The sequence below is a fragment of the Natator depressus genome, chromosome 8 (genome assembly GCF_965152275.1).
Source record: "Natator depressus isolate rNatDep1 chromosome 8, rNatDep2.hap1, whole genome shotgun sequence".
Classification (NCBI taxonomy): domain Eukaryota; kingdom Metazoa; phylum Chordata; order Testudines; family Cheloniidae; genus Natator; species Natator depressus.
The window spans coordinates 9,799,538-9,819,661 of NC_134241.1; the positions used below are offsets into that span (position 1 = coordinate 9,799,538).

The window sequence follows — 20,124 nt, forward strand, 5'->3', positions numbered from 1 at the left end:
ACAGTCAAAAGAGTGAGTTTGTATGTGTGGAGGAGAGTGAGTTTGTGTGTGTGTGTGGGGGGGGGAAGGGTGAGAAAACCTGGATTTGTGCTGGAAATGGCCCTACTTGATGATCACTTTAGATAAGCTGTTACCAGCAGGAGAGTGGGGTGGGAGGAAGTTTTGTTTCATGGTCTCTGTGTGTATATAATGTCTTCTGCAGTTTCCACAATATGCTATGCATCCGATGAAGTGAGCTGTAGCTCACGAAAGTTCATGCTCAAATAAACTGGTTAGTCTAAGGTGCCACAAGTACTCCTTTTCTTTTTTCTTTTTACGAATACAGACTAACACGGCTGTTACTCTGAAACCAGTCAAAAGATTAATTTCTTTATAAAGGCTGACTTGTTCTGTGCCTCAACTTTTCCACCACAAGATGGCATCAGTATGCAGTAGCAGCACCAACTGGAAGGATTCCAGTAAAACCCCAGGTTGGAAAGGAGGATCAATGTGAAACAAAAAACTGTTTTTAAAATAATAACAAATGTGTGGCTAATGCCCATTTTGTACTCATTTCTCTTATAAAAATTATTCTCGACGAGCTTATTTTTATTGCATAAAATTACCACTTACCAAATATTAGTAGAGGATGGCTGCTGATTGCAATACTAGTCGAATGAACACAATTTTGCCTGTATGTTAACTGTCAGTTGTTTGCCTATTTGGGATAAAGACAGTTTTAGGCTGCAAGAGGGCTAGGAAAGAGTCTATATGGGTCCACTGCTTTTCCTGTGAGCTAACGCTTGCATATCATATACTTCTAATTCTTCTTGAATTTGTTTCTATAGATCTTTATTCTAATTGGTTTTATTGAAGTCCTGGGTATTTTATCCCCAATGACTAAAATGTTGTAGTCCTTACATGGTTTTTTCTGCGCTTAATCAGGTAAAACTCCCTTTTGGCCTGATATTGTCTCGAAGAATTCCTTTAAAACAAAAACCGCTCCAATTCCTTTAGTGACTCATTAAAGTAAGTAACATATCTATCTTGCTTAGATCTGACATAAATTCAGTTTCTTTTGTAGCATCTTCTAGTAATTTCAGAATGCTATATGACTCTTCGTCTCCTCTTCCCAGAGACTGCAGACAGACACGTCTCCTGTAACTTTCTGGATAAAGAAGATTCTTGAAATCCTGTATAATACTGTAACGGAATGTGCTCACCACTCTGGCGCCTCTCCGCCGTCACTCCTGCTCTAGGACCCACATCTCTCCAAGGACCGCAGCCATGCTACACCCTGTGTCCCACCTTCTGGGAGACCTGTAGTCCTCTGTTCAGCCACTTCCCTTAGACAATTTTCTGTAGTAACCACTGGCCACTTCCTCATGGCTCCAGCATCCTCTTTGCCCTTGCCTCAGGGCCTCAGCCCGCAAACCCCAGTAGCCAGCCAGGAGCTCTGTCTCCCTCCCCTGGTTCCTGCTCGTAGCACTGCTCTGTCCAGGGTGCTGGCAGTTCTCTTAGCCATCCAGAGACAGTCCTTCTTCCCTGAGCTCCCAGCAGAGAACTGCCTTTCTCTGCCCTGCAGTTCCCTTTTTATATGGGCCTGCTTGGCCTTGATTGGCTGCCCCTTTAGCCCTTCTCTGATTCGCTGCCTTCTGCTTAGCCTCCCTAAGCTGCTTTTAACCTCTTTTCTGCCAGTGATGGGCAGCCACCCCATCACAATTACTCTATTTTTATGATATTTTATTAGGTGGCTAAAGCTTTGTACAATATTCCAAAATGTCTGTTTCCATATGTAGGACAAAAATGTTGGCTTCTGTTAACAATTGATGTCCTCAGGTTTTGTTTTTTGATTTGCTTTGATTTGATTTTTTGATTTGCTTCTCATGACTCCTAGGCACAAGTGAGTTTGATGACGGTTGCCGATTATCAAAAATGTCACACTGGGAGAATTTAACTCCTAGCACCACAGGATTATACACCATGCCAAGGAATGTAGAGCCTTATCAAGCATTACAGAACAAAAGAGGAATGTGTGAGTGTTTTTTAATGTATGGGCACCGAAGGACTGTTTTACATGCCGGGTGTCCCTAACTTGACTGCTAATGGACTCCTCCCACTGTTTTCATGGAAGTCATCGAATCCATGATTTAAAAAAAAAATCAATGGCATTGTGTGCATAGTATAAATGGTTGGGAGTATGGGACGGTGAAACTTCCCACAGTCCCATCAAGCACAATATCTGGACTTCAGCGATAGCAAATGCATAATGCCCCAGAGGAAAGCAATCCTGACCCTCCAGCCAATTATCCAATAAAGTACAAGATCTTTCCAGCCCCCCTTGCAGCTATCAATTTATGCCCCAGAGCATAAAGTGCTTTATAAGTGGTGGTATAACCATAACTGTGGCATGCTCTTCACACAAAGAACTCCCACTGAAGTCAATGGGAGTTTCAGGCACTGAGGGCTTCCAGGATTGGACCTGGTATTATTATTCATGAAATTATCCAGCCCCTTTTAAAAAACCCCACTTCCTTTGACTTAATGAGCCACTGCAGCAGTCAATACTGTTAGAGAGCTGGGGGGCGGGAGGGAAAGACTTTTTGTTCTTAAATGTAAAGAGCTAGATCAGGGCTCAGTCTGGCTTCTCCAAAACATACCCACTCTTCGTAACGTTCATATCCTGCCTTCTCAGTGACTTTTGTCCAGGCAGACCCTGATAAACTTCTAAACCTGTTTACATTGCTAACTGAGCAGGTGAATTACAGGAGGGCGTTATCTTCCTCTGAAGTATCAGACTAGCTGGTCTAATGGTCTGCTGTAGTACAGAAACTATTACATTCACAGCTCTTCACTATGGGTGAGAATCTCTCCAGTTCAGAGGGTCAGAGCTTTCTATACCTTCATCTAATCTGTGTATTTATACAATGCTTACCAGCATGGTGGTATCTGAACCCACATTAAAGGCTTAAATGGCGCATAGGACTTTGGGTGGATTCTGTGCTGGGGTGAATTTCACCCTGTTGTCACTGGATTGCATGAAGAGTGGAGTAAACCCTAATTTTATTTGTCTACAAAGCTATGACCGTGACTTTATTTTTGAAAACTGCCTCTCATGACTTCTGCCCCTTTCACCCCCAGACTTTCGCTAAACTGTCTCATGACAGCCATCCTAGCACTAATTCATTAACGTCCATTTCTTCCCAGTGAGCTGCATTAATCATTTATCGGTCCACTCCTGCCCTGTCCAAGTCATTCTGAAATTCTATTGCCTTTGCCTTTTAAGTTGACAATGATCTGCCCCTGCAGTTTGTGTCATTACCCGTTCTTTATCACCTTGCTATATTGTTCTTTTTCCAGACCACTGACACAAAACGTGAATAAAACCAGCTGTAATAGAGATCTTTGTGACTTTCTCCAAGTCATTATCCTCCAGCCCAAACTGGAGCTGTCACAGGTAACATCTAGCAATATGAATGACAAGGGAGAGCTGACCTAAATTCTGTCCTTAGATGCACCGGTGTAAATCTGGAGCATTGCAAGCAGTAGACTTACTCAGGGCTGGATCTCAACAGAAGGTTTAATGGTTAAAATGGGGGGCAGGGAGATAGGAGACCTTGGTTCTGTCACTAGCTCTCTGTGGAGCTGTGCTTTATAGGCCTTTGCCCGAGGAAGGAGTGGTGTGAAGCTGCATGGACCTAGAATGAAGATTGAGGAGGAATTTTGCCAGACTCAGCACAGTTCTTGAGCAGCCTGCATTGCAGGGGCACTGTGCAGGCTGGACCATAATTTGGATTGGTGCAGCCTGTTCTGAAAAGCGTACCTGTTCCCCTCTGCAGGCCAGTGTAGAGAGACCTGGGGCCTTGGTCCTTTCTCCTCCATGCCACGCTCTGCCACCTGTGGGACTCATGCGGGGGGCATAGTCCCCGTGCTTCTGCACTACAGTGGTTGGAGCCACAGAGGCCAGCCATGCCAAGACCCAAGCAAATACCCAGCTGGCTGTGGAAGCCAGTGAGGAGGAGGAGTCATCAGGATCTTCACCTGCCAACTACCCTGGAGACCCAGAGGACCTGCGGACTACAGAGTGGGAAGACAGTGGGAAGTAGCCCAGGGGAACCAGACATTGATCTCAGTGTGTTTCGGAAGGATCCCCACTGACCCAGTGGCGGGTACGCTCACCACTGATAGGGCCCTGGGCTGGGACCCGGTGGAGTAGGGAGGGCCCGGGTCTGCCTGCCCTGGCTGCCAGCTCAGCCGTGGGTGGCAGCCAACCCTCCTTGGGCTGTTAAGCCACACTGCCCTACACATAGGGGCATCCCCACTGACTCTGGCCACTAGACCATACCACCCAGCTTATAAGGGCAACCCTATTGAATCTGGCCGCTGGGCCACACTGCCCCATGTATAAGGGCAACCTAATTGTCTCTGATCACTAGGCCATGCTGCCCTGAAGCTAAGGGCAGCCCTACTGACTCTGGCCACTGAGCCATATTGCCCTGCACTGAAGGGTGAGCCTATTGACTTTGGTAGGCTTACCATATCTGAACATTCAAAAAGAGGACACTCCACGGGGCGGGCATTTGCTCGCACCCCCCTGGTCCCGCCCCAACTCCACCTTTTCCCCACCCCTTCCCCGCCCCCATTCCAACCCCTTCCCCAAAGTCCCCACCCCAACTCTGCCCTCTCCCTGCCCCATTGGACCCCTTCCCCAAATCCCCACCCTGGCCCCACCTCCTTCCCTGAGTGCACCGCATTCCCCCTCCTCTCCCGCAGCCGCACAAAAGAGCTGATCAGCACTCACTTTCTTTCTCGAATGATCAACATTCACTCTTTCTTGAATGATCAACTCTTCTTTGGGGAAAAATAATAATGGCAAAATCCCGGATGTTTTTAGATATTTAAAAATTCCTCTGAGACGGCGATTTAAGAACCAAAAAGCCAAACATGTCCGGGAAAATATGGACGTATGGTCATCCTAGACTCTGGCCATTAGATCACACTGCCATGACGTTATTTGGAGTCAGCCATGGGGTCATAACGCCCCCTTCCTCCCCCAAGAGGTGACAGGGTATACCTGCCCCGCTACAGATTGAGTTTAAACTATTTATCCCAAAGTCCTTTTGTTCTCTGTTGGCCTCTGGAGAATCAAGTTTGAAATAGTACCGGTGAGCCTCCCCAGGAACTGTCCAGGATGTGGAACACCTCTGAAGGTGTTACAACCTGAATGAATTTGCCTAATCACTCTCTACTTTTTTTTAGTTCCTGGAGGGCTGTGATTACTCTCCCCCGGCCCCAATGGAATTGCATACAATCCCTGGCCCGCAACGATAGGCAAACTTCATACTGTCAGAGCTCCCACAGGTATTGCAGGAAATTGCCATCTCTGTCACAGTTTTAACCGATACCTCTTTTGTCTGTGAATTTCTCCTTCAATCTCAGAGAGACTCGACAACTCTTATGACCACCCCTTTGTTTTAAATGTATCAAAAACAGTCCTATTATTTGTCTTAACCTTTCATTCTCCACTTAAACTTTTCTCATCATTTGTACACAGCTCATCATTGTGTAATCTCTCCAAGCCTCTCAGGTCCTGAGAGTTGACACCTTCTGTGTGCACTTAACCACTTTTACTCTTTCAAGTTCAAGCCCTTTTTCTTTTCAAGCCTTAATCTTTCTATTGTACATATTTGTTCCTTCTACCTTTTAAGAAAGGAGATAGTGAAAATCAAAAAGAAGCTGCTATAATTGCAAACCCAAGATTTTGAGAGATCAAAGCCTTTGACAGATTACCTGCAGGACACCAGAGCCTACCATAGGATAGCAATACTTCCAACTGCTTTGCATTCATGGCTGTATTGTATCTATTTTAAACACAGAATCTGGCAGTTTTTACTTTAGTTTTTGCAGAAGCACTATCCTGGAACTTCGGAAGTGAACGCCGCGGGCGTCAGCATAATTTTGTTTTAGTACAAAGGGTTTTTTTTTTCTTTTAATGGCAACATTCTTTTCCAAAACCAAAAGCGTCTTCCAATTAGTGTGCCACTATAGCTAGCCACCACTCTTTCTTTTTGCTTTTAATCAAGATTGCGCTTTCCCATTTTGGATACAACTGCTGCTTTCTGAGTAGCCAAGGACATTCATGCTTAAACTGCTGAAATATCAAAACACAGTACTGTGTACTGTCATCTCTTTCAAATGCGCAACATAAAATGTGAGCAATTGAAACTCGGCTGAAATCTTGGACAGTAGTGCTGGAATTGAAAGGAAGTAATGGCCTGCTTTCCCCAACTGTGACGGATTGCGCCAACTTATATCTCAACTTTTTTCCCCATATCCAACTGTTTCTCTTGGATATAGAAAATTTGTGATCTAGAAAAATCCATTCTGAAATGGAAAAAGATACAGAAAACGGAAACACAATGGCAGAAGAAATTCAATGTAGATAAATGCAAAGTAAGGCACATTGAAAAACATAATCCCAATTATACATACAAAATGATGGGGTCTAAAATAGCTGTTACCACTCAAGAAAGAGATCTGGGAGTCATTGTGGGTAAATCTGTTAAAAAAAAATCCCCTTATTGTGCAGTGGTAGTCAAAAAAGCTAACAACCTTAGGAACCATTAGGAAAGGAATAGCTAATAAGACAGTAAATATCATAGTGCCACTCTATATATCCATAGTACACCCACACCTTGAAGACTGAATGCAGTTCTCATCGCCCCATCTCAACAAAGAGATATTAGAAATGGGAAAGGTGCAGAGAAGGGCAACAAAAATGATTAAGGGAATGGAAAAGCTCAAAGCTTCCCTTTGAGGAGAGATTGAAAAGACTGGGACTGTTCAGCTTGCAAAAGAGATGATGAAGGGGGATATGACAGAAGTCTATAAAATTATGACTGGGGTGGAGAAAGTGAATAAGGAAGCGTTATTTATCCCTTCACATAACACAAGAACTAGGGGTCACCCAATGAAATCAAAAGGCATCTGATTTAAAACAAACATACTTCTTCACGCAGTCAACCTGTGGAACTCATTGCCAGGGGATGTTGTGAAGGCCAAAAGTATAACTGGGTTAAAAGAGGCAAAGAGTCCTGTGGCACCTTATAGACTAACAGATGTATTGAAGAATAAGCTTCCATGGGTGAATACCCACTTCGTCGGATGCATGGGTTAAAAGAATTAGATTTATTCATGGAGGAAAGGTCCATCAATGGCCATTAGCCAAGATGGTCAGGGATGCAACCCCATGCTCTGGGTGTCCCTAAGCCTCTCACTGCTAGACGCTGGGCCTGGAAGACAGAGGATGGATCACTTGATGATTCCCCTGTTCTGTTCATTCCCTTTGAAGCATCTGGCACGGGCAGCTGTTGGAAGACAGGATACTGTCCTAGATGACCCAATATATCCATTCTTACGTCTTCATGTTTTATTTTTTACAGGTGGAATTAGTGAAGGGTAGGGATTGAGCCCAAACATCTATGCTCTATACCCAATTCCAGAACAGAGCTACACAACTCTCCTGCCTAGTCAGGTTAAGAAGCAGCCAGAATGTGCTTACCTGGAACATCTTTCCAGATGTACAGTACTTCATTTGCCAATACAGTTTATACACATCCGGGGGTAAATCAGAGCATAATTTTGCCCTGTGTGCAGAACCTATATTGCCACGTGACAACACCATGTATCCAGAAACATTCTCTGTGAATTAACTTCCAAAAAGATCATCAGGGTTGCACATGGTGTGAATCAGGATAGAGTTTGATGGTAACCTCTTTTAGTATTCAGTTTTTTGACTCTAGTAATTTTGCTAAAAATATTTCTCTCTCTCTCTCCAGCTTTTTTGTTTAAATTAAAACTGACTGAACTTAGTACTCATGAGTTACAGAGAGCACTTTCTAGAACCTGGCAAACTCATGAAATGATCCCTTTGCAGTGAATCTGCTTTGAGCGATGAAAGTGTTGTACAGACAGGGTTGATCAGTCAGGCCTATGGCAATGAATAGGATCTTAACAGAAGGCCTATGGAGGAACATGTGACTGCACAGCACCTGAGAAGTGTGCCTGGACAACAAGATTGATAGTCTTGCTGTTGAACTGAAGACATGTGCACAGAGCACTGCAGTGCTCCATAAAAGGAACAGAGATATGTGGGATGAGGAGCCAGTGTTTGGATCCATATTTAATGGTGAATCTAAGCCAGGGGTTGTGTTCTGATTCCATGGTGCAAAATATTATAAGCTGCCCCCCCGTCACCTAACTAAACTAGAAATAGGTACCACATGGTTTTTGGATCTAATCTGAAACTAGCCAGAGGAAGCAAATTGGGATCTGAAGCAAAGCTGCTGAAATTCAAAGGGGGTTGGATAGAAGATTCTGATTTGGCCCATCTCTAAAAGGAAGATAGCTCTTGAAATTAGGATCTTGAATTGTGTGATCATAATTTGCAGTAAAGCAACCAACCAGAGAAGTAATTGCATTTTAGAGGTTGATAGTCAGAGATTCTGTGACGTGAAGTGCTAAACTAGAGAAGCATAACATGGACAAGATGATAGATGTAAGATTAACACAGGCAATTTTATCACAGTATTTGCCATGAGACTTATCCTATCTTGAAGCACCTTTCCTGGGCGGAATAAAATTAGCTGTTTTTATTCAGAGATCAGAGTGCCTGTTTTGGACTCAGATCATGCTAGAAACTAACTCAGGCTCATTGGACGTAAAACTGCACACATGTTGGGGCCATACTGCAAGGACAAAGACCTCCCACTCTATTAATACTGCACGAGCAACTGATTTTGCAGAAGACAATACTGATTATGTGAAATTGCTGTTATGTTTTTTCGCTGTTAATTGATGATGAAGAAGAGAAACTTCATGATCTAATAGGGAGACTTTTTGATCCTAGTCATGAAGGTTCTTTGTACAGCTTACTACTTTTGCCTTTGGAATGCCATTAAAACAAGGAGCTGATAGATGCTTGGAAATATTTTTGTCTCGACTTTAACGTTATTTTTTTAATGTTCAGCAATTTTTTCAGTGATTATTATTGGGATTTCCCCCTTATTCTGGGTTAAAATTAACCTGAGACTGGTTAAATGAAATAAAACTAATAGACAAAGGGCAATATTTTCAAAATCCCCTAAGTCCCGTTTTCAAAAGCAAGTTAGGCACTGAGGAACCTAAGTCCAAGACTAAGACTCAGATCCTCAAAGATATTTAGGTTCCTAGCTCCCACTGATTTAATTGATTTAGGTGCCTAACTTCTCTCTGACAAGAGATCCCTAAAGTGCAGCTACTTCTCAGTTTAGTTTCTTAACTTCAAATTATGATCATGCAATACAAGATTCTAACTTCTTGATATTTTAAAAATGATTTTAACCTTTAAAAATCTGAAAATAAGTCACTTTTGAAAATGGGACATGGGATCTTAATCCACTAAACTGAGTTTGAAAATTTGATCCAAAAGCATTCTAGGTGGCTGCATGACCTCTCCAATGCTATTCGGCCCCCTGCCAGGTCATTGAAGTTATCCCTTACCTCAGCACAGTGAGCTGCCTTTCCTCCTGTATCTCTATCTGCTGCTAGTCCCCACCACACAGCTCAAGTCTCAGAGGCCTCTGAGCCAACAGGACAACTCTAGGCTTGATAAAGTTTTTGTTTTTTGTAAAAGCAGAACATTTAGTGAGGCTGGGGTGGTCCCCCTTGGATTTGTAGTGTGCACAGAACAGGCAACAGATGCTGATTCATTTTGTGAACCAAAACCTAATTAAGCTTGGAGCAGTCCCACAGGCCTGGAAAGCTCAGATTTATGGATTCCAATGATTACTAATGTCAGATTTTAAAGTGGCAAAACATGTTTTTCACTGAAGTTGCCAAGAGAACAATGCTGACCCTCCTTGACCTAAAGGAAGTAGGCAGTTCTCTGTATCTGAACAATCCCTAATTAGTAGTGACGGAGCATTCTGTATGTTCCCATGTCATAACTGTGACTTGTGCCTTGTCACTTCCTATTTGAGAAGTTGAGCCCTGACGGGAGCAGAACACTGAGCTGCTTGTTTAGCAAACATGAAGTGTGTAGACTTTAACCAGTTACATTCAGAAAGTGATAAAGCTGCTTCTGAAGTGTTTTTGGAAGAGGCCTGTCAGATTATATTGTTTCTGGTGTGGATTTTGCACAACTTATTATCGCCACTGTTTCTTCTTAGCGGGTATCTTTTGTTTTCAATTATATTGAGCCATTACTTTGTTCTTATCAAAATATCTGCACTGCAGCTCAATTTAACTGAAGAATCAAAATCTGACCTTCACTTTTCTTCTCCTCTAGGCTTCCAGAGGGTCCAGCAAAGGGAAATAAATATGAAAGCTCAATCCCAAGAAAATATGGCTAAAATAGTCGATATATGAATTTCTCTCTGTATGGCTAAGGTGGAACAATGTTCTTGCATCCCCAGTGCAGGAGAAAACCTATGCTGGCGAAGGGAGAGGCATTTGCCAATGATGTGGGATATTCTACAGTTGCTAAACTGGAAATTCTCAAAGTACTTCACCACTGGGTGCTCACTGTGACAGATATAGCAATTTAATGCATTTCCTTGGGAGACCTTATTAAGTTTAGATATCTTTGGGGTCCATTGTATTGAATGAATTGTTTATTTGTTATCATAGGCCGGAATAGTATGTAACCTCTCTGGGCATAGGGTTGCCAACTTGTGGACTACAGAAGACCAAAAACCCTTGCCCTGCTCCTACCCTGTCCCTTCCCTGAGGCCCCACCCCTGCTCACTCCATCCCCCCTCCCTCTGTCACTCACTCTCCCCCATTCTTGCTCATTTTCACCTGGCTGGGGCAAGGGGTTGGAGTGCAGGAGGGGGTGAAGGCTCTGGTTTAGGGTGCGGGCTCCAGGATGGAGCTAGAAATAAGGGGTTCAGGGTACGGGAGGGGACTCAGGGCTGGGGCAGAGGGTTGAGATGCAGTGGGATGAGGGCTCTGGCTGGGAGTGCAGGATCTGGGGTGGGGCTGGGGATGAGGAGTTTGGGGTGCAGGAGGGGGCTCTGGGCAGGGGGTTGGGGCATGGGAGGGGGTGCGGGTTCTGGGAGGGAGTTTTGGTGTGGGAGGGGGCTCAGGGCTGGGGTAGGGGATTGTGGTGTAGGAGGGGGTGAGGTGTGTGGGGTCTGGGGAGCGCTTACCTTGGGTGGCTCCCAAAAGTGGCTGGCATGTCCCCTCTCCAACTCCTAGGTGGAGGCGGGGCCAGGCGGCTCCATGCGCTGCCCCCATCAGCAGCTGCCGTCCCCGCAGCTCCCATTGGCTGTGTTTCCCGGCCAATGGGAGCTGCAGAGCTGGCACTCGAGCCTCCCTGGCCACCCCTGCACCTATGAGCTGGACACGCCGGCCACTTCCAGGAGCCATGCAGAGCCAGGGTGGGCAAGGAGCCTGCTTTAACCCCTCTGCACCAGTGACCAGACTTTTAACAGCCCGGTCAGCGGTGCTGACTGGAGCCGCCCCAGGGTACCTTTTGAGCAGGCATTCCGGTTGAAAACCAGATGCCTGGCAACCCAATCTGGGCAGATGTGACAGATGTGAGACCTGGTGGTTCAAAGGACTATATTGAACAATGTGCCAGAGAAGAATGGACTCCCAGAACAGAAAGTATTAAGCGGGTTCCCTTGGGAATTCTAGGGACACTTGAATGCAAACTCCCTACCTGCAGTTATGCAAACCCCCCAGCCTGAGGAGTGGGCCCTGGTCTGATGATTCCCTATTAAATGACACCAAAATCAAAGGCCCAAGCTGTATACAGGAAAGCCTGAACTAGTTATGGTTGTGCTGGTTCTGAATCTGACATAGGTATGAACTTGGTAACCATGGTACCCGTGGTCAGGATGGAGAGAGAGGTGACAGCCAAAGAGCTTGGAGCCTATAGTGGGTGTCCTTAGTGGACCACAAGGGGTTACACAGGTGCAGTTGCCCTGAACTGTGATACTTGTATCTGAGCATAAAGGTCTCACTAACTTGGGATAACTTTTGGTGCAATTGCAGTGAAAGCTAATGTCCGCTTCCACACAGCACAGAATGGGTAGATTGGCCTGTTTTTCAGAGGTGTCGAGCACCCAAAATTCATTGAAGTCAAAATCATGCCACATGTTTAGGGTTCTAAATATGTAGTCAGGTTCCTGACTCTAGGTACCCAAATTTCAAAATATTGATCTTGTCCTTCAGCCTAACTCATCAGAAAATCCAGCTAGAAAGATAAATTATATACATGCTAATTTATTAAGCTTAATTTCTTTCCTCTCCTTCGATATTAACTAGTTTAAGAAATGTCTTTGTTGTCTGGCCCAGTGGTAGAACAGATGCAATATGTAGCGCAGACAGGACCTTAGCGATGTTCCATAACCAGGCTAAAACTTGGATGTACCTGGATGTGGTAAAGGCTGTTACCTGGTTCAGGGATGTAGTCAAGTCTCATCTATATTGCTTACTAAAACTGTGTGGTAAGTGGGGCAAAGCACTAGCGGGTCATCACTGGATCTCTTGAATGTGTGGTGGCTGTAGTGTAGGCAGCCCATACATGTATCAGGAGTTGGTATAAAAGGGCTGCTTCCTTCTACCTACAGGCACTTCAGGGGTGTGTGTGTGTGTGTGTGTTTGACAGTTAAACTACAGCATCTCTAGTGATTAAATATACTTTATAGAAGTAAGGTGGCCTATTCTTCCTATAGACCAATCACTAAGATTGAATCAATGATTCATGTTACCCCCAACCATCCTCTTTTGTGCACCAGAGAGCCTTTAAGTGAAATATGGGCTGCCCTGGCCTCCTGCCAGCAGCTGTGTTTTAAAGCAGGCCTGTCATCTGTAAGATATGAAATGCAGGAGAGAGAAACTGCGATGTATAACGTGAAATCTTTGAAAGGGGAATACACTCTGCAGTGCAGACAACTCTTTCTACTGAGACTTTAAGATTGTTCAGCAGTTATGAGCTTTTTATAGCAAGTCAAATTTCTTCACCCGTCTGCTTGTCTGGTTATGGAAATGTATCCCCGAGGTGCACTTGTTCCATTTCACCAGCGTTAACATAAAGTAAAATAAAAAGCCTACATACCTTGCCCACTGGTTTATTCAGCTGGGTCCATTTCTAATGAACTGTGCCTTTTTTAAAATGAACACAGACACATCTTGATGTAAATGTAGCTCGCTGCTACCAGTTTCACCACTATAATCAAGAAATCGTGTTCATTAATGGAAAATGTAAAGAGAACACACTCAGACTATAATAAACCTAGTGGAAAGTTTTCAAAGGGGAACTACAGATTCAAGTTACAACATGTTGCCTTTTTTGAACAATTAATTTTGCCTTAATTACATGCTCCCAAGAAGGACAGGTAAATAAAGAGACAAATGGGTCAGTAATATTAATGGCTTGCTTTATTCCGAGTGGTTTAAGTGCGAATTAGTAAGAAAAGATGCAACAAAAAGAGGCACTGAAATTATTTGAATTAAGTTTTGAAGAGTAAGATGGGAAACTTAAAGAAACATGATTGTGCCTGTGTGTGCACATGCGGACATTCACATGCACACACGTGTGCTTGCTGTCCAAAGGCAACTGAGGCTATGAAACCACCAGCTGCCTGTACAGTACCATGGGTCCTATCTTCATTGTGCATATAAGGACCACGCAAGCCTTTGCTGATAGCAGGATTCACAGTAGCCAGCTGCAGTGTTGTGTCATATTTTAAGGTCTTTAAATGCTGGGCATGGTTATCCTGTTTTATTTAAACTGTCCACTCTTGGTGGGAAGTCTAATTAAGATAGCTGGTGCCTCACATCATCAGTGGTTTTAATTGTGCTCAACTTTCTGGGACCTGTGATCTCCTGAACACATTAGTCATAGACAGCCCTGTGTAGAGACATGGACATAAGCGGATATTGGTACTTATAAGGTGATGTTAGTGCTAACGTCATTAGTCATATTTAAGAATACAAATATCTGCCTGAGTGGAGTTCAATGCATGCAGTATTTTGTAGTATCGGGGCCTTAATGAGATACTGCAAGTGAGGCCATCTGTATTAAAAATGTACACCCTGACCCCAGTCTTGTTCCTATTGAAATCAATGGCAGAAGTCTCACTGACTTATATGGGAGCAGGACAAAGCTTGCAGTATTTACTGCACTACAACAAAATACTCCTGCTACTGGCCAGTTTTTGTGTAAGTGCACATATAACGCTGACAGAGCCCGGTCACTGGTGGGCGGGATTGAACCTGGGACCTCTGGAGCTAAATGTATGAGCCTGTACTGCATGAGCTAAAAGCGTGGTGGCTCTTAGCTAAGGTTGTAGCAGACTCATTAATTTCTAAATGGTCTCGGTGCCACTAAAGAGGGACAGAGCACCACACCCAGGAGGTGTGTGGTTTACACACAGGTCCAGCTTATGTGCACAAATAACCTCCTACACATGCATCACTTGAGGTTTGTGTGTGTGTGTATAGACTCTGACATGTATATGATTGGGGAGTTTGTGTACCTCAGTTTGGATGTACACAAATATGCATGTACATTTATGCATGCATAAAATTTGTTTTTATATTTTCTGCTTATGAAAAGAACGTTTATTAGCTAGAACAAAAGACAATTTGATACATTTGTCTCTTGACAAATAATACCAAAAGCTAAAATATCTATTTTCAACTTTCTTGTCAGTTCTGGTAAAATTTAATCACTTTCTTGTTCTTTTTTTGTGTCTTCCAGAGATTCTTCCTGCATCCACCCCTTTCCCAGGGACCGAGATCCAGGCTATCCTATTTTTGGTTAACAGGCTTGTAATTTACTTCTTTCCTAGTATTTCATGTTGAGTTCTAACGTAAAATATCCAGAAAAGATGTTTTTTGGTCATCACTGCACTCCGTAACTGTTCAGTGCTCTCAGTGAATTGATGAAGGACCTCTTCACCCTTCACAAATTGCATGTATTCATAGATTCCAAGGCCAGAAGAAATCGTTGTGATCACCTTGTCTAACCTCTTGTATAACACAGGCCACAGAACCTCCCCAAAATAATTGCTAGAGCTTTTCTTTTAGACAAACACCCAACTTTTGTCAGTGATGAAGAATCCACCATGATCTGTGAGCTCCCGGGAGCTCCTTGAGCCTATCACTGTAAGGCATGTTTTTCTAATCCTTTAATCACTCTTCTCTAACCTTCTCCAATTTATCGACATCCTTCTTGAATTATGGACACCGGAACTGGACACAATATTTCATCCGCAGTCACACCAGTGCCAAATACAGAGGTAAAATAATCTCTTTACTCTTACTGGAGTTTTCTCTGTTTATGAATCCATAGATCTCATTAGCCCTTTTGGCCACAGCATCACACCGTGAGCTCCTGTTCAGCTGATTATCAGCTAAGACCCTCACATCTTTTTCAAGCTTCAGAGGGGTAGCTGTGTTAGTCTGGATCTGTAAAAGCGGCAAAGAGTCCTGTGGCACCTTATAGACTAACAGACATATTGGAGCTTGAGCTTTCATGGGTGAATACCCACTTCATCGGATGCATGCACATGAAGTGGGTATTCACTCACAAAAGCTCGTGCTCCAATACATCTGTTAGTTTATAAGGTGCAACAGAACTCTTTGCCGCTTTTACATCTTTTTCAAGTTCACTGTTTCCTGGAATAGACTCCCACTTTGTGTAGGTATGCCCTATGTTCTTTGTTCCCAGAGGTACACCATTTACGTTTAGCCTCATTAAAACACACATTGTTTGCTTGAGCCCAGTTGACCAAGTGATCCAGATTGCTTTGTAACAATGACATGTCCTCTTCATTATTTACCACTCCCCCAATTTTTGTGTCATCTGCAAACTTTATCAGTGATGATTTTGTTTTCCTCCAGGTCATTAATAAAAAAGTTATAGTGTAAGGCCAAGAACCGATTCCTGAGGGACATCACTAGAAACACACCCATTTGATGATGATTCTCCATTTACCGTTACATTTTGAGACCTATCAGTTAGCCAGTTTTTAATCCATTTAAAGTGTACCATGTTAATTTTATACCTTTCCAATTTTAACCAAAATGTCATGAGGTACTAGTTAAATGCCTTGCAGAAGTTTGTTATATCAACACTATTACCTTTATCAACCAAACTTGTAATCTCATCAAAAAGATATCAAGTTAGTTTGATAGGATCTGTTTTCCATAAACCCGTGTTTAATTATATTAATCTCATTTAATTATTTATTAATAGAGTCCCTTATCAGTCACTCCATTTCTTGTCCTGGATTGTTGTCAGACTGACAGGCCTATAATTATCCCAGTCATCCTATTTACCTTTTTAAAATATTGGCACAGCATTAGCTTTCTTCCAGTCTTCTGGAACTTTTCCGGTGTTCCAAGACTCATATTGAAAATCAAAATAATGTTTCAGTGAGCTCCTCAGCCAGCTCTTTTAAAACTCTTGAATGCAAGTTATACAGGCCTGCTGATTTAAAAATATCTGACTTTAGTAGTTGCTGTTTAATATCCTCCTGAGATGATAGTATTATCGTATGATTATAAGATGTAGTCACACAATATGACTACATCATCCATTTTTACTGTTCTGGATTTTATTCTGTGTGCACATTATAAATGTTATCAAATCATGATCACTTGTACCTAAGTTACTATTAATTTTCAGTTCTGTGATCAGTTCCTCTTTAGCTGTCAAGATGAGGTCTAATGTAGAGTTCCACCCTGTTGGATGTCGCACTTTTTGAGTTATGCAATTGTCATCTATAATATTTAGAATTAGGAAGTTTTAGTACTGGCAGCGTGAGACCTCCAGTATACGTCACTCAAATTGAGGTCCCCCACGATCATGCAACTTTCTTTCCTACACATTATAGATGGGTGTGTAAGAAGCTGGTCATCCTGTTCCCCAGTGAGAGTTCATGGTCTGTAGCAGGCACCAACTAATACCCCATGTTGTGTTTTATCTTCTAGAACATTGATCCAGAAGCATTCAAGATCATTTTGTTTTGTGTTATCGGTGACTCAGAACCAGGTAAAGACATTGTTGACAGAGTGCCACTCCTGTTCCCCATTCAGTCCTTCCTAAATAAATATAAACCATTGATTTTAACATTCCAGTCATAGGAATCATCCCACCAGGTTTCAGTAACCCTAGCTAAATAACATTTATGCTCATAAATGAGCAAGTCTAATTCCTCTTGTTCATTACCCAGGTTCTTAACATTGGTGTATAGACAATTAAAGAATTTCTTCACTTCACTTCATGTCCTTTTTGTTCCTTGATCAATTTTGGTCTCATCTTGATTTTGTATTAACCAAGTGCTATTATTTTCCCCTCTTTTTACCCTCCCCTTTTTGTTATCAGTTTAATGCCCTCTTGACTACTCTAGCCAGCCTACTGAGCTGGAGGCCATCCAAACTATCCAGCTCCTTCTTCCTATAAAAGGTGGACCAATGTTTCACAAAACCAAAACCCTCCACCACACGCCATTTACCTAGCCAGCAGTTCACTTCCAGAATCTTATGCCTTCTGGCTTTCTTCACTTACGGGACAGGAAGAATCTCCGAGAAGATTGCTTGGACATTCTTCTTCAGCACACTTCTGAGTTCCCTGAAGTCATCTACTATTGGATAGATGTCCTGTGATACCATGTCATTACTGCCGATATGAACCACCACCAACGGATCCTTTCCTGTCGACTTCAAATGCCTATCCAATCTTAGAGTGATATCTTGGTTCTGGGAAGGCAACATACTGTCCTGTTGTCTGCCTGTCTCTTGCAAAACATTCCCTCAATTCTTGTGAGTATTAAATCCCCAACAAGGATCACCTGTCTTCCTTGGAGAGTTGGAGAGCTCTTTGTGGACAAGCTCGATTTTGATTACAGCTTGGGCCAAGCTGCCATTCATAAGTGTGTCTAAGACATCTTCTTGTTCCCTTGGACTAGCTGTATTTTCCCCAGTTTCCCTGTAAGCATTAATAATCTCTCATGCTTTCTTTAAATTCCACTTTGGGTAATCATGTTCCGCATCCTACATTTCCTTATGGTTTTATTCAGATACAATATACTTCTGATCCCAAACTGTTGTGTACACTGTTAATCAGCTGCCACATTTCACTCCAGAGATCTCTACATTTCAGTGGCTGGCAAAGCGATTGTTTGAAAAGCACTTTGGGATCCTTCAGGCTGAAATATAAATAAATGTACTGCTATGTGTATGCAAGATGATACTATTTATTCTTCATCTTGTAAAAAAGTCTTGGTGTGTGACACAGTCATTCAGACGCTGCTCCTGGGACAGTGAATTTTTAGACACCGTACAAACCATCAAACGTACAACAATAAATGTCAATATCATAGTATGTAAACTTACCCATTCTCCCCAAACAAAACCATCCTCATTCCCTTCAATAAACCACCCCTCATGAAATAATGGTTGAAGAAACGGCTTTATCTCTGATGCTTGGTACTGTTGTTTGCAAGCTCTGGTGTGCTAACTCTCTCTGCAGGGGGTATCTTAGAAAGCGATCACTGTGGTTTTGCTGTTTGTTTATCAGATCAAGATTAATGTAGTGTGCATAAAAAGCATGTTTATTTATAGGATTGTGACTAATGTAGTGTGTACATTCTACATCAGTAAACATTAATGATTATTCCTCTGCGTGCGTCTATGTAAGTGAATAGCCTGGTATATTATTTCCACAAGACAAGCTACGGCGGTACAGGGGTGAGGTGAGTTAATTTCAATCCCACCATGGGATTGCATGTATAGTGCACATTATTGGGGCTAGAAGCCAATTTTTCAACAGGAAATAATGACTCATGGTACTGTGATGTTTATTGAAATTAACCGGGGTCGGCATTATAGCTGCAGGATGAAAATAACAGAGTAGAATCAGGGGCTATACTGTGCCTTTCAGATTCACAGTATCCCCAAGTGCCTGACAAACAATAAGGTAAATACTGAGTGGGCAGAGACCGTGAAGACAGTTGTGCCAGCCTTAAACAAAGAAGAGGAATCCATGAGAGAGTGGAAGGAGGAGGACAGTAAAATAATAATATAGGCTTAGACTTAACCCACTTCATCTCCATATCTGGTCCCCATTAGCCCAGTAGCAGAGTGCCTCGCAGTCTTTAATGTCGTTATCCTGTAGTGCTATTTTCGCCATTTTACAGATGTCCTCCAAAGTCATATCTACGTTGTGGTATATGTATCGTCAGCGAACACATTCTCCTCTAGCCCCTGAGCCCTCTCTCCCCCACCTTCTGCCCCTGCTACCAGTCCTGTCAAAGTTGGACCCTCAAGAAGCCTAAGGTAGAATCTGCAAAATAATTGGCATAATGGGTAAGCAAATCACTGGAATAAAAAAGCAATTATAATGCCCCCCCCACATATTCTTTAACACAGGTGCTTTAGCTGTACTTATACACTACAGTACTTTGTAATTCATTATATTCATAAGCGTGTTATAGTATATCTTGTAAAAGCAATAAAATATTTGGGGCCAGATCCCATCACCCTTGCTGATACGGACTAGTACCTTACTCCTGGAGTGGTTCCGTTTACTTCTGTTGGAACCTACAACATGCGTAAGGGTGGCAGAATCTGTTCCTTGGTATTATAAAGCCGCACTGTTACCTTTCAATCTTTTCTGAGACGCAGGGAGGGAGTGACCAGTTTTTGTTTGCAGATTAGCTAAGTATGGATTAGCACAGCTCTGCAAAACACTACTGCAATAGCCACCGTGCTCGAATCAGGCAGTAGGAGGCAGCGGCGCACAATCAGCAGTGCTGGGGAAGGAAATACTGTGAGCTGAATGGAGTTTTGAATAAAATATCATCGAGTGCGATTCTTTTAACTTCTATCAGAATGGATAGAATGAAGATGGCTTTGAAAGACTGTCCCTCTCAGTTCAGCACCCATCTTTTATCAGCACTAGGCGGATTCCTGAATACTTACGTGGCTAGACTTCAACCCACAGTCTAATGGTTCACAAGCAAGAATGCTACCATCCAAATTGTTCTGAGGCTTTCCTTTATCCTGACAATTCCCTTTACACCATTCCCGTTAGATGTTCCTCCTGCTATGTTTGAATTCTGCCGGCAGTTTTGTGTGTGGCTACTA

General features: G+C 43.0%; 1 long non-coding RNA gene across 1 annotated transcript in view; it reads left to right on the forward strand.

Annotated features, from left to right (window-relative positions):
- Positions 1-14,859, forward strand: part of LOC141992739 (uncharacterized) — a 42,864-nt gene extending 28,005 nt beyond the window's left edge. Inside the window, exon 3 of the long non-coding RNA XR_012640635.1 lies at positions 14,732-14,859. This is a non-coding gene — a long non-coding RNA (uncharacterized LOC141992739). The remainder of the gene's footprint in view (positions 1-14,731) is intronic.
- The last annotated feature ends 5,265 nt before the right edge of the window (positions 14,860-20,124 follow it).